Below are 21,447 nucleotides of genomic sequence, written 5' to 3' on the forward strand. Positions count from 1 at the left end.
ATGGCAATATGTAAATCAATGGATGTGTAACTGATGTGATTCTGCAATCTGTGTATGGGGTGAAGGTGGGAGTTCATAACCCACTTGAATCAAAGTGTGGAATATGATATGTCAAGAAATTTGTAATGTTTTGAACAACCAACAATAAAAAATTTAAAAAAAAAAGTAAAAAAAAAAAAAAAAAAGAAAAATTGGACATGATTTAAAAATAGACTGAAAGGATTCCTACAGGCCTTTCTGTGTCTTGCTGGGCATGTCTGATCAGCAGCTTACAGTGGGTTATCTGATTCTCTATGTTTCTGTGTCTTTGATTAATCTGTTTCTTATTATTGATTTGAATTTTTAACAACTCTGAAAGATAAATATAATTTGCAGGATACTGATAGAAATGCAGATGATTTTTGCCTTGATAACAATGCAAGGAATTTTGTATAGTAGGAAAGATCACCCGAAGGCTGTAGTTTCATTACTTGTGGGACAGAAACAAATTCTATATGTAAATTAGCAATTTTATTCAAGCAACTTTTCTTTCAGCAACTATAAAGATTCACTTTCTCTGGTTCTCTTTGACTAGCTGTCTTAGTCGGCTTGGGCTGCTATAACAAAAACACCATAAACTGGGTGGCTTGAAAAAACTAATGCATATTTCTCACTGTTCTAGAGAATAGGAAGTCCATGATCAAAGAGCCCACAGATTTAGTCTGGTGAAGGCCTGTTGCTCATAGGAAGTGTCTTATCAACGTGTCCTTACATGGAAGGTACAAGGCAGCTTCCTCGGGTCTCTTTTATAAAAGCACTAATTTCATCCCTGTGGCTCTTTCATATTACCTAATTATCCTCCCAAAGTCCCCACTATTAATACTATCATATTGGAGATTCAGTTTCAGTCTATGAATTTGGGGGGGTACACATTCAGACCATAGTGCCAGCTTTTCCATATTACCTGTTCTCTCACTAATGAACTCAAGAATTCATTATCACTGACTCACTTTATATATTTCTATGATTTTCATGACTTTACCTTTTTGGAAGATCATGCTCTGTGCCCTTGGAAATAAGGCAATGTATGAAAATTAAACATCATTCATACTAGCTTGACATTCAGAGAAAATGTACTATCTCTATTTGGACAATAACTGAAATAATCCTTTTCTAAGCATGTAATACAGTTTGAATTTCTTCCAATTCAATGATCTTATGATTTTCAGTACCTGAAGGCAGCATCCAGGCTCTCTAAGAAAAAGTGTGAAACTTTCCTCATGGTTTCTCTTTCCCTGAGAGTGTGTCTGGATTCAAGAGATTGTGACTGTATGGGTTATGAGCCCTGTGGCACCCAGGAGAAAACGCCCTTGGGGTGCTGTGGCCTTTGTCCACATGGTCTCTGGAGTCTTGTTGTTATTGTTACTGCTGCTACTGCTGCTGTTGTCATTTACTTAAAAATTCTCCTTTTAAGTTTTTGTGTTGAGGGAGCTTTGGCTTTTGGTTCCTTGGTTTATGTGAATTCTCACCAGCTTTCCCTGCCTCCAGAACTTCTGATCCCCTTGCCTCTTTACCACCCAGCCTGATGTCCCTAGAGCTCACTCCAGATTCTGTAATGAGGTGCTGGGCCACTATGCTGGCCTCAGGGCTACAAAGAAACCCAGAGACACCTCACTCTACCAACTATTTTCAATAACCTGTGTTTCTAAAGAAATTTGTCCATTTCATCTAAATCATCAAACTTGTTGCTATATAATTAGATATTTAAACTGTTTACATTTAAACTGCATTAACTACTTGGAAGAAGATTACTTCAGTTAAAGGTCAAATAGGGATATTACATTTTCTCTGAATATCAGCACTTTGGTATGATGTTCAATTCTGACACAGCACCATGTTTCCAAGGGCACAACAGAAGTGTAAAAATATAAATGTCCAAATTTTTAAAGTGATGACTCTCACCCAAATACCTAAAATGAACAAGTGGAAACTTACTGTTTTTAAATGTTGGCCAAATCTATAGTGATGCCTCTTTTTCATTCCTGATATTGGTGTTTGCATTTCTTTCCTCCCTCCTCTTCTCCTTTATCAGATTATCAGTTTTATTGATCTTTGAAAAGAATCAGCTCTTTACTTTGTCCTATTTTTGCTTTCTATTTCATTAATGTTTACCCTTGTCTGTATTATTTCCTTCATTTGATTTTCTTTGGATATAATTTGTCATTCTTTTTCTACTACACTGAACAGGAAGCTTACATACATTGATTTTAGACCCTCCTCTTCTAAAATATGCATGTTGAGCTATAAATGTTCCTCTAAGTAGTGCTTTAGCTGTAACCCACAAGTTCAAATATTTTCTAATACAAATTGCTTTCTTCTTTGACTCATAGGTATTTAAAAGGATGTTGCTTAATTTCCAAACATTTAGAGATTTCGTAGCTATCTTCCCATTCCCAATAGCTGATGTAGTTCCATCCAGTCTAACTACAATTTCTCTGGATCTACCTCACCCCAGACTCATATGGGCAGTCTTCAAAATGGCTTTCTGTCAGCCCCAAATGGTCAAGACCCCACCACCCAGTCCTCAGTGTTCTTTCACCTTTTCTCATGTGCCTTGTTCCCCCCAAGTCTAACTAGAAGAGAAATTGGAAGACATCTTTTCTCTCTCTTTTATCGTACATTCTGCCATTTTTGTCCTGCCTTTTTAATTTCATTTCCCCTGAATCAACTTCTCCTTCCTGAACACAGCTAATATCTCATTAAGGACATGAACATGGCACTAAACCACAGGAGAAATTTATGAACCAACTCCTCTAAATTAGTTTGTGATATGCTAAATAAAGAAGGAAATAGGGGAGTTTGGAAAATTTCTCCTGGAGAAAAGAGCCTGGCCTACAAGGCTATTATTCTGCTACATAATCATATTTTTGATTATCAGGAACTGACTATCCCCATGGCCTTTCTTTCTGCATGCCTCCTGTAATGTTCTAATTTCCTTCCAGGCAAGCATCACTAGGACAATCTAGGCTCAAGGTCACACACCCTGGAGTAAGAAAAAGAAAAATATTGCAAAAATATTTCCCATCTCGCAACAAGAGAAAAGTCTATATGTTGAGAATAGCAGCTACTGTTTGTGCATAATTTATATTTCAGAAGAAGTTTGCCATTCATAGTGTTGTTTAAGTATTAACAATTGGCTTTCTGTTTTTCTCCAGCTAAGCAGGATCACAGAGGTGTCCAAGTCTCAGGCACCTGGGTAGTAAGAAGCCTCTGGGTATCCCATGGGATCAAGTCAAAGAAACTAAGAGTGACTCTGGTTGTGATGGGAGAAAAAAGACATAAGATGTGCATGAGGGGCAAGGCTACAGGAACAGAGTGGGACTTGACTGTGACAAGCACTGAATGACAAGCACAGATGATGGGGTGTGACCTAGGCAGTAGCAGCAAGAATGTGCAAAGTGTGGGAAAAGCTGCTGGACCAACCCCTTGCTTCTACACTCCTTCTTCCTCTTTCAATTACAGAAAAACCACTGACAAAATCTCATGTGTTTGGAGATATCTAATACCTTAGATCAGACCAGTGGCCAAAGACACTTTTAGGAAGCCAATCTGGCATTTCTAATCTGATTGCAATTTCATCTGTGGTCCTTATTTACCTTGTACATTATTAAACACTGTCAAAGAGCTCCTAGTGGATTTCTTTTAAAAAAAAAACTTTTTTTTTCCTCCAAATCATGAAATTGAGTCGAATAACTTAGATAAGCAGTGAGAATCCTCCTGGCAACCTGACACACCTCTTCTCCAGTTGCCCCTCACAGAAGCCCTTGAAATCCTCATGACCTCACACACAAGCCTTCTGAACTTGTGCTGCCCTGTCTGCAACCTCACCCCAAAATAAAACCTTTCCCTCCCCAGAGCATCAGCAGGAAGTTTCTCTTCTCAGACATATACTCAGGTATTTATGCTTTTGTAAGCATGTCCCACCAGGACAAGAAAAAAATCCCAAAGCCCTTTCCAAGAGTAAACAGAAATTAGGCACTTGCAGAAAGTCTGCATCCTGGCAGGATTTGCAGTGATCAACAGATGTGTCCTGGGATATAATCAGCAGCGCAACAACAAAAAAGCAGTGTGGCTTCAAGTCTCGTGCTTATCTTTAAAATGGGGATAATAATATTCCAATGAAGCTCATTGGATCTCTGAGAAGAATAAATGAGAATATATGTCCAAAGTGCTTAGCATAACACATAACCCATAGTAAACACTCAATAAAAATATTAGCTGATGTTTATAGTAGTGTTTTCATGCCTTCCCTCTATAGGTTTCTGGTCCCCCAGTCAAGCTGCAGAAGTATAGGATGTTCCTATCCTCCAACCTGTGGGACTACCTGTTCTGTGTGGTGGCTTGCCCACAACCCATCTCTGGGGTCTCTTCTAATAAAGGGACATGCCACAATGATTAGGTCTCCCAAGGATCATTCCTTACAGACCAAAGTGAGCTCAAAGGTCTGGGGCTGCAATCTACTGGTCAGGACCAGCCCATGACAGGCTAGGACCCTTTTGGTACAAAAAGTCTGGGAGAAGCTACACAAACCTACATCCCCCAAAATGAGTCAGACCAATTACAATGAGCAGCAAGTGACTGATTTGGCTGTCTCAGGAGTAATTAATCTCCCTGAAATTAATGACCCCTCAAAGGCAGGCATCCAAGTTGCAAGATTCATTTACATATGCAAAGATGTTTATAGGACAGACAATCCCCCATCTAACCCACCCCCGCCTCCCTTGGGCACCATGGTCCTCAGAAATCCACAGAGGTCATCCATGATTCAGCAAATGCTCAGGGGTCACCATCATAAGGGCCCCTGCCTATCTCCTCCATGCCCATAAACAGAGAAATCTGCAAAATAGGAGAAATTCTGCTGTGGAGAAGCTGAGTGACCTTGAGCAAGTCACTGAGCCTGGATCCTTACCAGCAAATGATCATGTTGTTTTGGAGAATTGGGTCCTTGAGTGTGCAGGGCAGCATGCAGAAATTAGAAAACAAAGGCAACCTTGCTGTCTTGATTTAATGCATTGATAAACCTCCTGGGGGGCAAGGGATGTCTTGGGGACAGAAATTGATTATGGAAACCTGACATTTTAGAGGCTGCTCTTCTGAGACCAGGGGAATTTGGATGAAACTTAGTAGACAAATCATTAAACATGCTTTACTTTATTCAAGCAATGTGATGAATCTGTGCTAAATCAGTAAAGTGGTTGCGGTCAGGAAAGAGTAAGAAGCAGGGCAAAGGTAGGATTATGAACAGAGTGAGATGGGGCTGTGCATAATACGCAGTATGTAGAAATAAAACCTCTGATACCAGGCTTCTTTTGACAGGGCTATGTGAAATCACCTGTGTCAAATATCTCCCTTATCAAAACTGCCATGTCCAGTGTCCTGCTCCCCAGAATTCTACAGGACATCATTCATTATCCAGGCCAGTTCTGGACACAAACCGACCATGTTCCATTCTCTGCTGCATGACCATGGCTTTTTTCAAAGAGACAGTGACAGTGAGGCGTAAAGAGCAATAGGCTGAGGGTCAGTCCCCAAGCAGAGCAATGGCTCTGTCCCTTAGTAGTTGTATGATTCGAGGCATACTGCATAACTTCTCTGTGCCTTGCAAATGGGATTCTTCCCCTGCCCCTTAGCTAATCTTCCCTGGAAGTTTACAAGGAAGTCAGGGAAGGTTGTTCCTGTACTAGTTGGCTAGAAAGATGCAAGGCAGCCCTTCCAACCTGACTGAGCAGATGGAGAACCAGTGCACTAGCCTCCTGAGTTCCTCCAGTTAGGGTATCCTGGGGGTCCCTCCTTAGCTGCTTGACAGGAAGCCTGATATTCAAAAACCTAGGAAACAAGACTGTCTCCCAGTACACAAGAATACATCATAAGGCAGGCTGTGGAAGGATGCAGGACAAGAGTCCTCCAGATCCAAGGGCCATGGTACACACAGCCCCATGGTAGAGCACTGACCAGGAAGGCTAGCCTCCTTGACTGGCATCTCAGAAACAGTTTGCCCTAAATCATGCTCATTTGCATAACCTAGTTGTAGACTTGGTTGACAGGGACAGCAGGCATACTGGGAGTGCCATGACAAAACTCTGGAAGGCTGCAGGGAAAATCAAGTCCTAGTTTCCATGTTTGGCCTGACCTCTTTCCTAAGGGCCAAATAACACTGAATATCTTCACTGGGGAGTTCCAACATGTGGCTCTGGGGCCACAGTCATCACTGTGTAGTTCCATATCCAAGACCTAGAGCCCCTCCAGCTGTCTTACCATGACCACCTGACTCTGCTACTCCCTTCCTTTCCTCAACAAACTTGTATGTGCCTTGGCCCCTTGCCCACACTGGATAGTATGGAGCCAACCTCTTATCCCCTTTGAAGCTCAGTTTGCTCATCTACAAAATGGATCACAGCCACTCTCCTTGTCTGTCCTGCCAGGCATCCCACTGGGGACATGGCTCAGCTCCCCTAATAAACTGACTCACAAGTTTGTACCATTTGTTCAACTGAATAGTACACTCAACCTACTGCTGCCTTTCTGTCCTCCACACACACTCCCCCACCTCCCTCACCAACAGCTCTCAGCAATGGAAATCAGCTCTTAAATCACTATGTAAAGTGGAAGTCTCTCTATATAAAGACTCCCTTCTGGAAGTTCTGAGAACTTTCTAGACATCTGTTAAGGGGAACAGGATTTGTTTCCCCAATTCATTGATAAGAGCTCTTGAAAATGTATCTGTTTATTGGAGATACTTTGTACAAGATATAAAAATCAGTAGCAAATGTCACTTGAAGTGAAAATAAATTCAATGAATAAAGACTACACAGTCCTTATGAAAATTATAAAAGACGTAATTTTCATATAATCAGGAAGCAGTAAAAATCCAAATCCAGGCACCTGGATATTCTGAAGGCTAGAAAATGCCCAGGACATACCTGGTCTGCTTTACCTTTTCATCCTGCTTGATGCCAGACCCTGAGAGGAAATTGCTGGGGACACAGGTTCTACCGAGACTAGCTCCACAGTGTAAATGTGCTGAAACACAGCAAATACTAGCTGCTGTTCACTGGATCCTTAAAACACAGTGTGCTTCACACCTCACTGGACCTCACCACCACAGCCTTGTGAGGGAAGCCAAGCTATTCCTCCTTTATAAACAAGCAGATGGAGGTCATTATTAGCCACTGCTAAGTGAGAGATGAAGCCAGAGATGAACATTCAAGAGTGGCAGCCAAGCCCCCTGGATGACCACTAACTTAGGACCCTTCCCAGGGTAGGAGGAGCCTCACAGAGCCTCTTTTGGAGGCCTCCCACTAAGAAATGTCTCCACTCTGGAGACTAAGGGGTTTGGATGGGGGAAGGTAATAGGTAGCATTTCAATTTTCCACAGTCAATATCTCCTAAAATAGTGGGCATACAGGCAGAAGAATCTGCCTCTCCTTTCTCTCTAATCCCCTTTCTTCCCTCCCACACACTCCCTCTCCTCCTTTTACTTTCTTGTTTCCTGCTCCCCCTTTTCTCCTACATTACTCTCCAATCACCTAATATCTCAAACACAATATGGACTCCTCCCACATGCATGCCTCTGTTCAACAGATCTTTTTGCCTGGAGAGCCTATATTCCCTTTACATGCTCAAACATGTAAGGTCTTCTATAACTGTGAGGTCAAGGACCTTGTTCACCTCTCACCTCTGTCTGGTCCAATGTTCTCTGGGCCAAGCTCCAAGAGTCCTAGGATGCTCAGTGACCACGCACAGTGGGGACAGCAATCCCACCGTGTGCCCCACTTTCCCACAGTGGGGAAGACTGAACAGGCTGTAGAGACAGCAGGCAACATGAATGCTAGGTGTACTTTTCTGGAAGCAGAGTTGCTTGTTTCCCACTCCTCTTCCACCCACAGCACTGTGATCATAATAACCTGCTGACAGCCAGAGCCAGTGAGTCCTGATGATCAGGACATTCAGAAATCCAACAAGGCCAAGCCCACCTCCTGGAAATCTGTCTAGCACAGATTATGGAAGAAGGAGCAGAAATACCAAGGTCAAGTTCTTACCCTTTTATAAGTAGAGAACACAGATGTGCAAAACGATAATAAGTCCTTTCTTCTGCCTGGTTTCACCGTTGGAAATATGACCATATCCCACTTGTTCATTCCAGTATCACCCTTGTAAGGTAGGTAGGGCAAGGATGAGTATTCCTATTTTACTGATGAGAAAACAGAGGCTCGCAGGCTTATTTACTATGTTATATGCTATGGAAGTTGAGAAGACTCAAGGGCACCCTAAAGAAATAGGAGGCTGCATCTGGACCTGTATCATGGTTATTCTGTGTTTTGGTCTAAAATGAGTGCACAATAGGTATCCTTCATCCAAGTCTCAGGACTTGGTGGCTAGTCAGCATCTCTGAAATCTGCAGAAACTCCTGGTGCACAGGGGACTCTGTGAGCCAGGGCAAAAAGTTAATTTAGAAGACTTAGCATAGAGACCTCAGGGTCAGAACACCTTATGGCAAGAAGAGGAAGCCAAGCTATGACTCCATCTGGCTCCCCTTCAACCAGAACTGCTCTGAACAGTCTCTTTTCTAAACTGGGGTGCCCCTGATGACTGTTTTTGAGACAAGTTTGTTCCACATTCCCTAGTTTATCTACACAAACAACACCTCATTTTCAATGTCTAGGGAACACCTAAATCAAAAGTCACAAAACAGTGGCCCTCGGTTGATCTGTGCAAAGATGCTATGTTTGAGCTTCAGGTGGCTTTAGGTTTACTTTTGAGGACTATCTAGGACGTAGCCCAGGAGTACAGCATCTGCCTAGCATGTGTAAAGACCTGGGTTCAATCCCTAGCACTATCAAAAAATTTTTTTTTAAATATTGTTCTTACTTGAAAGAGTTGGCCATTGGAAATTTTCACATAAATTTTTTCATTAGTCTGGCTACCCTGTGACTGTGTTTCTGCATGGCAATGTGCAGCTGGAGCTGAGTGGCCACTGCCTTCTTTAGATTGCTCATGGAGCTGGTTTTCCACTATCACTCAGACCCAATCTTCATCATTATTTATGTCACCCAACTGATCTCCATAAGCATTTGATGTTTTTGTTCCATACATGTGTGGCTTTCAAGAAGCAGGCTATGAGTTAGAGCCTGCAAACTTTGTAATTGGGAGAGTGCAGGAGCCTTGGACTTGTAAAAGGGTTCACCTATGCCCACATGAGCTGCCACCCCCATCTGCCAGTTCCCTGATTCCTTTTAACCACCACCTCCTCCTCACTCAAGAAGGAGCCATGTGAAGGGCATCTGCCTGTTTCCCTTAACCTGCCTCACAGAACAGATACCAGTCAGTACTTCCACCAAGGTCTGACTTTGGGGATCTCCAAAGACTCCTATGTGGCCTAGTTGTGGGGGCTACTATAAGCTATTTCACATTGGCAAAGTTAGATTTTCCCAAGTTATATCCCCCAAGCCTGGATTACAATGTAAGCTACACTAGAGACTGTGGCTATTCCAATGGATATCAAGATATTTTCTCACTTGGGGGATTCCCTTTGCCAGTTGTCACCTTAGAATGTTCTCTAAGCCAAGCTCTAAGAGTCCTAGAAAGTAAGGCATGGCTGGCCACTTGGGGGATGAGTGGTGAGGGGTTTGGGTAGTGGAACCCTGCCAAAGCAAATTCTCCACATGCTAGTGCCCCAACAGTTACAATACAAGAGTCCAGAATTATTTTCTAGGCCAGGCAAGTAGTAACACATTAAAATAATCGTACTGGTTGCCATCATCATCTTCCTTCCTTCCTTTCCTGCAAAATTCTGATCCAAAGTTGCCTTTCTCCTTGCTCTCCATGGATAAATAATGCTTCCAACTGAGAGTCAGAAAGATGAGGTACGGACAGAGTTGCAGACTTGGCACCTCACACTGGCTTGGTCCACCAATCACCAGGGAGGTGAGTCCCTGCAGTACCTGAGTCTCTGTGCCCTTCTCATGTTGGTGGAGCAATGACACCCCATCTATAGGGCTTATGGCTTAGATGGTATAGACAATATGGAAGAGCATTTTGCATAAGTGGAAAGAGCTATGTTTCCAGATCCTGGGAGGAGAGCAATGGATTTTGGAGGAAACTGCTCCTGGCCATCCAGAGGGCAAAGAGCAGTCTGGCTCCACTGGAGTTCCCCATAGTGCCTGGCCTCAGACACCCCCATGGCTTGCCCCTCTCCTGCATCTCCACAACTGAGCACAGAAAACTTTCTTCTCATATCCTAGTCACCAAAGATGTGGGAAGATCAATCCAGCCATATTACTCATTACCTTTCCTCTGCTTAGAGTCCTTGAAAATGCCTGCTTGTTTTCTGCTGAACATAAAACAATCCTATTCAGACTCTGCTAATGCCTTTTTCCTCTGAACCTAGCAAGCTAGATTCAAATGAACAGATGAGACCTGAGAATGGATGTACAAAGCCCCACACTTAGGACAGTAGGAGATACACTGTTAAAGGATGTGTCAAAATCAACAGAAACTGTAATGATCTTTTTAGTATTCTTGATAAAACAAACCACCAGGAGGCAAAGCCTGAGGCAGGGTTGGTTGTGGGAGGCTGGGCCAGTAGCCACCTTCTTCTCAGATAAGTCATTGGCTAGACAAAGCCAGATTAAATGCTCCCAGGAGGAGTGCAGCTTATGAAGAGGTCTCAATTTCAGGAACAGTGAAGAATCACCCTTGTTGGTGATCCAAGAAACTGTCGTTTGAGTCAGTGCAGATGGGCTCACACCAAGAAGTGATACATGGGACCCAGGTGGCTTTAGTGAATCAGACCGAGACATTACCCTCTGTAGTTGGTGCAAAGGAGATTCAAATGACTAGGAATTTCTCTCTTACAAGTTTCCTGTTGATGCTGATAGTGCAGGTCCAGCATTTGATCTGGCTTTGTCTAGCCAATGACTTTGTCTAGCCCCATGGGGTTGAATCTTTCCTTCTAAGAAGGGCAAGCTCAGCCCCTAACAGTGTCAGGCATCTCACACAGTATAAATGTTCTCAGGTACATAATCTCATCTGTGTACCACATGTAAGTGTTGAAAATAGGGACAGAGCCAATCTTTGGGTTTTGAATACCAGCCCCAATTCCACTTATTAGCAAGGCAACTTGGGTGAATGCTTTCACCTATCCTGTCTCAGACTTCTGGATAGAATAGGAGCAATGACCAGAGTTTTAGCTCCACAGACTCAGAACTGGAGGCATAATGTCATGTGGACCACCGAGAAAAGTGCCTGCACAGAGCTGGTAATCACATGTCAGCCATTCTTGGCCATCTCTCTATAGGCAGGGGCTGGTAGCTGAGCAAGTGAGGCCTCTGACAACCCTCAATGCTATGGGCATCAAGGCCTCTCCACTCTGTCCCCAACCCACCTCACAAAGTATGTTGCCCTTGGCAATCTTGTGCTTATCGCAAGACTAAGGTAAAATTTTTTTCTCAAACTAGCTATTCTTGTTTTATTTCAAACTAGTAATAATCATTTCTTTTGCTCATGAATCTGGGAGTGACTGGATTCTCCTGGGCAGTCCTGGAATGGAATTCTACCATGTAGAGGGTGGTTGGAGCTGGGGTTCTCAGGAAGGCCCCTTCACTCATTCTGGTGCCAGGGTGAGGAAACACACAGCTGGGCCTGGGGTAGCTGAGGTTCCTTCTCAGGCTTCACTGTCTGCATATGGTCTCTCCACAAGTGGGGCTCCAGAACAGCCAATTCCTGTCATGGTGGATCAAAGGTCAAAGAGGGAGCATCCAAAGAAAGACTAGAGAAGCTCTGTGGTCTCATTTACCTCAGTTCCAGAAGCCAATGCAGCATCATTTCCATCCCCTTTTATTTATCACAGCAGCTACAAACATCCAACCAGTTTCAATGGGGGAGAGCATGGACTCCATCAATAGATTGGGGTGACTGTCAAGGAATTTATGGACATGTATTAGAACTACTCTGAGGCTCTGTCCTTGCCACCTCAGCTTCCTTCTGTCACCTCTCTGTCCCCCTGCAATACCTCATGCCTACTTCTATTGCCTGATCCTGCCTATGGTTTAAGGACCTTCTCAAACTCTTCTGTCTCCAAGATCTCCTGATCTGGCCTCACTGCACACATGCACACACAGAGAGTCGCCAGTGGTCATGACTACAACTTAGTGCACTTCATTCTCACAGGCTCCAATTTTGTCAAAATACAATAATAAACAAAACAACACCAAAAATTTACACAGAGGAAAGCAAAACTTCAGGAGGTACTAAAGAATAGCTATGTGTCTGAGATCATAAATAGCTGTTATTTCCTTTTTTATATTTTCCAGAAGTTTCTGAACCTTCCACATAATATATCTATAACTTGTATAATCAGAAAAATGCTTTTTCCAGAACAAAAATGCTTAAAAATCAACAGAAAACTGATCCTGCTTTGAATCCAAAGGACTTAGCTATTAAGCTATTAAAATCTTTGTTCTCCAAAAAGGCAAATTGTAATTCCAGAGTTCACTTTATTTAAAAAATGAACCCTGAAAAAAATCTACCATGAAGCAACTAAAGCTGAGCAAAGAATTTTTCTACTAACAAGACTGAAACTGAAGCAACTCAGGATCTTCTTGTAGGAGTAATAGTTCAAAGACACAGTGGCATCAGGTCTATAAGCACAGTGGTTTCTCTCCAGATCTGGGCTCTGCTGTTTGCTCTTCTGTGATTTTCCAGGGATGGAGCAATGCAAATTGGGACCAGGTCAGCCGGACAGGGAAGATTCGCCTTTAGGCAGTGCTGCCAGCCCACCACATCCTGATGTTTGTCGAAAGCAGGAAATTAAGAAATGTCCTGTGGGAAGCCTACTGTGGAAGTACATATGCAACACTACATTTAGAAAGGGTGGACTGTGAGTAATTTTTTGTCCAGACACAATGAGCTGTGGATTTTAGAAGATTAAGAGTTTGTCAAGTAAGTGTGCAAACTGCTAATTTGGCCAAGATTAGTTAGTGACTCTCAGAGTTTAAACTCTACATTTTATGATTAATGATCTCTCACAGAGGGACTGGGGCTGTGGCTCAGTGGTAAAGTGCTTGCCTTGCATGTGTGAGGCACTGGGTTCGAGCCTCAGCACCATGCAGAAATAAATAAAGATACTGTGTTTTCATCTACAAGTAAATAAATATTTTTAAAAACAAAACAAAAAAAATAATAATCTCTCACTTAGTATTTAAAACATGCATTGTCAGTGTTTAAAATATGCAGTGTCAGTGCCAGGAAGTTCTGGTTTAGCGCTTCAGGATAAGGGCCCCGAATCTGCATACAATCTTCCAAGTGATTCTTTGAGCATCTCTTCTGCCTTGTTACTCTGTAAGACATGTTCCCACGGCCAGATCAGTCCACATGAGTCACCCCAGGCCTGCTGTATGACAACTATGGCCTCTTTAATTCCACATTTTCTCCTCTGTGATCTCCCTCTAAAATTTAGGAGGTCAGTATTCCTAATTCTGTTTTACCCATGAGAAAATGGTGACTCAGAGCAGCAGAATGATGTCTGTGGTCACCAAACTGGAAGTGGTAAAATTTGAAGCTGGATTAGGAAATCCAACAATGGAGGGCCCTGTGTTTCCCCAGGGAGGATTATCTCCAAGGCTGTCTGATAGGTGAGTACAACCAGCAAAGGTGTTGATTACTTGGTCAATCCTTTCCCCCATTTGATCCATTTTAGCAACATTGCATATACAGAAAGCTCTTTACTTACATTGTCCCTCAACTCCCACCTGAACTTCTAGGTGTCCTAAGAGGGGTGACTTTTGTCTTTGGGAAGGAGTAGAAAGGTTAAATTAAAAGACCTTGAGTGCTGGTTTCCAGAGGAAGCAAAAGTCCCACTGATTGGCAGTGTGGTAGGGATACCTCCTCTGAATTGAAGAACAAATGGCTGACTGAGGGTGGGGAGAATGGAAAAGGGGGAATTCAGTTGAAGATGGTGATTAAGGTGACTCTTCCACTCAAAACAACCTCCTCCACACTAACATACAAACTTGTTATTTTTTTAAGGGAAAATCTCAAGTTGGAGAAATTGCTGAGCATAAAAATGTATTTTAAGAGTTAGATTTCACTGGGCATATATATTGATTAGCAATAATGTCCTTGTTCACTTGGATATGTGGCTGCTCGGGAAAGCAGGATTTTCAAGGCTCCACTTGCTAAAAGTAGCAACTTTCTCTGATTCTTTTGCAGAAGCTGAGAATGAATATGCTACTATTATAACTGGAGCATGAAGAAGGGGAACACAGGTTTTGACCGTGAACAATTTGAGCATAGCATTGATGCCAATGGAATGTGGCAACTTGGCCATAGCATTGATGCCAATGGAACCAACTTCACTTCCTGGGAGTTGAGTTCAGAATGTCAATTTGTCAAGTCATTTGGCCCCTCTGATACATCACTTAAAAAGAGGAGTGATGGACTATTTTCCAAGAGGAGAGCCATCTTGGAAGCTGTGCAGTAGTACTCTTGATGAAGATTTAGATGGCAGGTCTACCCCTACCCTCCAGGTATCTGGTGCTTTGGCTATTATGATGCATGGGGGTGTCACTGCTGAGCCAGCCTGGTCTGTGCCCTCTCAGATGCAAATGAACCAAGTCTCAGATCTCTTCTGCCTAATATTCAACAATGTAAGTCACTTCTAAGTTATTTTTTTTCTTTAATTTTTATTGTTGGTTGTTCAAAACATTACATAGTTCTTGACAAATCATATTTCACACTTTGATTCAAGTGGGTTCAAGAGTCTAATAGACCACCATACAATAATCATGGGCGACTTCAACACACCTCTCACCACTGGACAGATCTTCCAAACAAAAGTTGAATAAGGAAACTATAGAACTCAATAACACAATTAATAACCTACACTTCTAAGTTAATGCAGACAAACTGAGGAGGGCCCAGACACATTCTCTCAGGCCTTTAAACAGTGCATTGAACAAGCTAGAGGTCCTATGTCTGCCTGGAGGAGTCTTGGGCATGTTTAGCTACACAGAAATCATTTTTATAACTGCCTTTTTTGCTCTTAGGAGGCACAGGGGGAGAGGGTGAGGAGGTTAGGAAAGAAGAGTGAACACTTTGAATAATTTTGCCACCACATTACTAAACTGACTTAAAACTTCTTAATCATCATCATCTACAGTACCCACATAGATACTGTTTCCTAAGCCAGCTTCAGTCTACATTGTAGTTTGGTAGGAAAGAGTATCATAACCAAATAGTAATGTCTGCTCTGGGTAGGAGAAGGAGGCATGACAAGCATCTGCCTTCTTTGTGTGTGTGTGTGTTTTTTTTTAATTATCATTATTTTTAGTTGTAGATGGACACAATACCTTTACTTTATTTATTTATTGTATGTGGTGCTGAGGATCAAACCCAGTGCCTCATACATGCTAGGCAAGTGCCTTCCACTGAGCTTCAACCCTAGCCCACAAGCATGTGCCTTCTATTTAAGGACTCTTAAAACACAGGGAGCTCCACCTGAGCCAAGGAGGTGTCTGTGTAACCATGACCACTAAGGCCATGTGGTGTCAGGCCACTTGTTAGCTATCAACCTCTGGATAACAAATGGGTGTCATAATGCCCGCCACCTCTAGTCAACTCATCATGGCCACCTAAGCATGAAAATTCACATCTATAGAAAGAACACTATTCTTATAATCATCTGTGTCTACCCTAGCCTGGTCTGCAGGGGTGACAGAACAATCCCTGCCTTCCTGACCCTGATCCAACCTTGAGAGGCAATCAGGGTCCTTTCCCTTCATACCATGTTTGAAAAGCACATGCTCCATGCTAGTCTAGCTCATTCACATGCATCAAGGGTATAGATGGACTATTTTGAAATACTTGGGATTCTGAAGGACTAGAGAAGGATACAAAATCCTCATAAGGACAGAGGATAAACTCTATATTGAATACAAAATATGTAGCTTGAGGACATTTCCTGAGACCCCAGGGTCACATTTTCTGTCACTAGGAGAAGCTCAAGTCTAAGTGGAGAGTGGTCTTTCTTTTCATTCCTCTGTCTGAACCTGTCCTTGCTACATGAGTGTAAAACCTTAAAGTTCCACACCATAAGTATGTGTAATTGTTATAAGTCAATCAAAAATAAAATAACAGATTTTTTTAATCCTAGAATAATCTCAAGGGTCAGGATTATAGGGTGGGCACTAAGGAGAAGACCAGGGAAACACTTGCTGTGCTTCCAGTCTAGACCTTGAGTGAGGGGCAAATGCATTCCTGGACCACCAACCAGGCTGGACACCATAAAGGACTTTGATGCCAAAGCTTATAGGTACAGTGGAGGATGCCCATTTATGTGGAAGCCACTCTGTGCTACGAAGGCCTCTTAGAAGGGTCTGGCTCTAGAGGTAAACAGTGGGCTGGGGATTCTGGAATGAAGTGTCCCAGCCTAATCTCTTCCCATCGCTGACTTTTGTCTTCCCAAATTTCTCTTGGAATGAGTTTCTCAGAAGGGCTTCACCTGGAAGAGCTTGAAACATCACAGCCAAGGGGACTCAGTGGTGACCCTTCCAGGAATATCCAGCCACAGAGGCATGCATTCAAGGACACATGGAGGAAATCTATTGAGCATTGGAGTCCATGGAAAAATGGCAGGAGCAAACTATGGGAGGGAATGGTTGGCAAGAACTATGTTTGAAAAGCACATGCTCCATGCTAGTCTAGCTCATTCACGTGCATCATCAACTACAATTCCTGCATCCATACAACCAGGAAGGCAATATTGCCCTAAGTTTATAAACATGGAAACTGAGTCTTAGGGCAGATTCTAGGACCTTGCAGGAGATAACCAGTGCAGTCATGACCATTCACAAAGCAGCCACTCCCTAGGCTCAAAGATTAAATTATCTCAATTTAATCTTCAAAATGTGAAACTGGTAGCCATAATTAAGTAAAGCTACATTTTTTTTTTTAGTGCTGACTCTGTATCAAAGACTTTTTTTTTTCCTTTAAGCAATCTCATACAATAAGTACAACCAACACAGGAGAGAAGAATGTAAGCTTCCAAATCAAATATCCCAGTTTGGAACACAGTTTTTTTTTCTACTCTCAATTAACCTTAGGAAACTCAGAACACTTCTCTGATCACGAGTTTCCCTTTCAGAAAAATGGAAGGGGGAGGGGTGTTATTCTGAGAATTGAATGATATCATATTTAAATTGCTTGGTCTACATTAGGTGCTTAATAAACAGAACTGACTTAGTGTTGATTATAGTAGGACTTCATAAATAAGAGAACTGAAAATCAAAAAGGCAACTAGTTTAAGTCCATCTGACTAGTGGCAGAGCCAGGACTAAGCATGGATCTATCTGACAGACACTGAATTCTTGCTCTCCTATGTACACAGGATAACTGATTTCCTCAGTGCTGATTCTGAGCTGGCAAGAAGCACACAAATCCCCATTAGCCAACTCTCTAATGATAGAAGCCAAATCATGCACTTTAGGAATATTTCCTTCCAAAGTAGTTCAAATATTCAAAAATGTCACTTTTAATAATGAACTTCAGTTACTTAAAAAATCCCCAGACTTGGACCAATTCCATAGCCTTCAATGCCAAAATTCAGAGCCATTATGGTCTTCCTCTACATTTGAACTTATTAGAAGCATTAATCTCAGAGACTTGGAACCTCATCAATTTCATAAACATTGTTCTTTCTATTGTGGCCAGACAGGATAATTTAAGGGCATTTTCCTTCATACCGTTTTATCTTTCATTTAAGGCTTATAAACTTAACAATAGTATACATGAACCATCTTAGGGCTACAAATTTTGAGTCTTTGCTGTAGCAGTGTGTCCTGGTAGTGTAAATATTTGTCAAAGAAAGATCAACTAGCATGAACGTATATTCAGAATGGCTGCTCTTTCATTAACCCAGTAAGGAAATAAACTAGAAAAATACACAGTTCTCTAAATGACACTTATAAGTAGTCACTGAACTTCTAGTTACTTTTTAGGCTTATCAAATTTTAGATTTTTTTAAATCATTTCCCTCATAACCTTGTTTATTTTAAATTTCACCTGAAAAATTTAACACCTAGAAATTTGCTGTAATATTTCACACTTATTTGAATTCCTGTATTCATAACTTATGTCTCATTCAGAAATAATAAAAAGTATTTCTGGAAAAAGTGATTAAGAAATTAATCCTTTGGAACAAGAGTATATTAATGCAAAGATTACATAAATAAATGAATAGCTTACTCACAATTTTTCCTTTTAATAAAGATAAAGCCATTTGTTTCAGAAGTTCTCCTAAGGAAGTAAGGTTTTGCTTGCACATTATTCCCACTAATGCATCCTCAAAGCTGATACATACCCCATGCTAAACCATCTCTGAAAATGTAGCTTTAATCAAAATCCAGCTTATAAATTACATCTAAATCCTTGAATGTTCGGCTTTATGACATCCTAAACCTACTTTGTAGGTCCACAAAGATCAAAAAGTGGCTTCATGAAAGTGAGGAAATACAAGACTCCAGTCCCAGAGCCTCCAGCATTAAACCCCCTAATTCACTGAATACATATTTGATGCGAAGTACTGAGACTGCATCATAGTGTCCAGCCAAAGGCTCTGGTCCTCTTGCTAGAATCTGAGGAGACTCGGGTAAATCCAGAGGATGACTGAGAACCTTTCAGCCAATGCAGATGGGGTCAAAATGGAACCTGTCCAGGAAGGCCAGCAGGAAGGTTGTGATGGGACTCTTCTCCCACCCCAGGAGACAGGCCATTGTGACACTATTGTGCATCTAGTGACAAAATGCATCACCTTGGACTTTCTGACATTTCCTTTTCCAGAAATTTCCCTGTGGGCAATAAAAACCCCAATGATCAGATCCATAATACATTCCCCAGAAGCATTTTCACTTCTCCACTGATGGGGGGACATAAAATTGTAAATACATACACAGACACACAAATATGTATAAAACATTGAATTAGGCTTTTCGCAGCAGATCAGAACAAAATGTATCTCAGACTTGCCATTTCTTTAGAAAGACTGCCACCAACAGAACTTTTCCCAGAAGTTACATCAATTATGACCTTCACCAACTATGCTGAGAAAAATCTGTTCTACGTTACTGTCAGCCACAAGAGGAAACTGAAATTTAGGCGCTGAACTTGAGGAGAAGAAATTCTAACTTTGATTCAGTTTCAATTCACACTACCCAAAATCCGCAGGGGTAGAGAGACCAAGAATCTCCCAAATCGGGAGATAATGGCTCAGCACAGCGATGGTGGTGCCTGAACACAGCATGCACTCTCCCAGGATTTAGACCCGAACCCGTAGCCTAATCGGTTGCTGCAAAACGGGCCCATGAGTGGTTCCCATTGAGGCAGCCCAAGGGCTGCTGTTACCTGCCACGTAGGTCTGATCCTCCCGGCCAACAGAGAAGCCCCGGGGCGCAGTGCCGCTGAGGGGAGAGTCCGGGCCTCAGGTGTCCACGCGGCTCTCCTCGCAGCTGTGGCGCTTCTCCGCCCGACTTCAGCTAACAGTTCCTCTGCCTGCGGCCAGCGGGCTCACTCAGCTGCGGGGACCCGCGCGAAGCCCTCGCAGCGCCGAAGATCCTGCGCTTCAGCCCCGGAGGCGCCGCGGTGGCAAGTCCCGGGATCCTCCTGGGATGCTCCCTATTCGGCCAGGCCCATCCCGAGCGCTTGCGGAGCCGCGGCCCGGCCAGCGCCAAGCCCGGGACTACCGCGGTTCCTTCGCTGCAGCGCTTTCCTGCGCTGGGGACACCGGGCGTGGGGCCGGGGCGACGGCGAGCCCCAGGCCGGGCTGAGTGGGCAGCGGCCGGGCTGCGGCTGAGTCAGCGCCCTGGCGGAGCGGGCGAGCCCGGGCCAGCCACCGAGAGGGTGCTCTAAGCGGAGCTGCTGCCGCCCTGGCATTTTAAAAGCGAGGCAGCTGGACGCTGTTCAAGCGGAAACGGAGGGAGAAACTTCGGCCCCGGGGTGGAGCTTTGCCAGCGCGAGGAGTGGGCCCAAGGGCCAATCTGGTTTATTCTGAGATGTTCTTAAATGCTTTCTCTCTTTAGAGACTCCTTTTACAGTGAAAAACAAAAACAAAGGGGTAGTGGGGGGCGGGGGCGGACCATAAAACCCAACTCAATGCCTGCATTATGCTTAATAGCAAGACAAACGTTTCCATTAAAGTTAGAGGAAGCTCAAACGGAAAGAAAGTCTGATCAAGGCAACCAGACATAAGAAGGAAATCAAGTGTAAAACTACTGAAGTTGTGCCTTTTTACAATATATGTATATTCAGTTTTTGAATTGGAAAGCAGGAGGGAAATTACTGCTGTTTTCAGCAGAGGTAGTTGTCTGGTTGGAGAATCCAAACTGAACATCGAGTGAAATCGATTTTCCAATGAATTGGCAGGTTATAAAATAAACTTAACAAATTAACAGTGTTCTTGTACACTTATTCACCAGTGAGAAATGTGAATGCCAAATCCCATTCTCACTAATAGCAAAAACATGCATAACTAGGATATAAACTTACCAGGAAATGTGTTCTGTAAAAATAAATAAATAGATAGATAGATCTACTCTTTACCAGAGGACTAAAGGAGATCTGACTCAATTATTAAGACGCAAAACTTATTCTAGGACAAGAAGTAAATATTGTGATCCTAACAGGCTCTCTTCAATGTAATCTTCACCAAATTACAAGTAGAATTTTCTTTTTACCTCAATGATTCCCAGTCTCTTTAGAAAGAAAAAAAGAAAGTAAATAAAATGTGGGAGTTCATAACCAACTTGAATCTAATGTATGAAATATGATATGTCAAGAGCTTTATAATGTTTTTCAACAACCAATAAAAAAAAAATTAAAAATAAATAAATAAATAAAAAAAGAATGGGATCTTGATTACAATAAGTTATATACCATGTATGTCAAAATATATTCCATTATCATGTATATCTAAAATTAACAAATAAAAAATGGTTGTTTTAAAAATAAATAAATAAATAAATAAATAAAATGTTAATAAAGATTATAGGGGAAACAAGTCCTATTGGGTATATAAAAGAAGTCATGCATGCACACATGATTTATAAATAAAAGCCAACATCGGCTGAGTGCTTAACGTTTAATGCTTTACATGTATCATTTATCAATGTGTTTATCATTTATCACCACAACCCTGTGACACAGATGATATTGCTGGCACTTAAGGGTAGGAAATGGAAGGCCAGTAGAATAGTTATCACACTCAATTTCACACAGGCAAAAGTGGGGACTGGGGATTGGACACAGGCATTATGCCTGCAGAATCCATGCATCCTGTGCATAGCCTTGTTCGCTCTGGCACAGAGCAGCAGTAATTAGAACAGCTCACCATTGGCACAGAGTAGGACCAAGAGCCCAAAA

The 21,447-nt window shown here is 42.4% G+C and overlaps 1 protein-coding gene across 1 annotated transcript in view; it reads right to left on the reverse strand.

Moving 5' to 3' along the window:
- The window catches only part of Ctxnd1 (cortexin domain containing 1), a 44,035-nt gene extending 24,067 nt beyond the window's left edge, over positions 1–19,968 (reverse strand). Inside the window, exon 1 of the mRNA XM_048790152.1 lies at positions 19,435–19,968. The gene's annotated coding sequence lies outside the window, so the exon portion shown is untranslated. The remainder of the gene's footprint in view (positions 1–19,434) is intronic.
- Between the last annotated feature and the right edge of the window lie 1,479 nt (positions 19,969–21,447).

This window comes from Marmota marmota, unplaced genomic scaffold (assembly GCF_001458135.2).
Source record: "Marmota marmota marmota unplaced genomic scaffold, marMar, whole genome shotgun sequence".
NCBI lineage: Eukaryota > Metazoa > Chordata > Mammalia > Rodentia > Sciuridae > Marmota > Marmota marmota.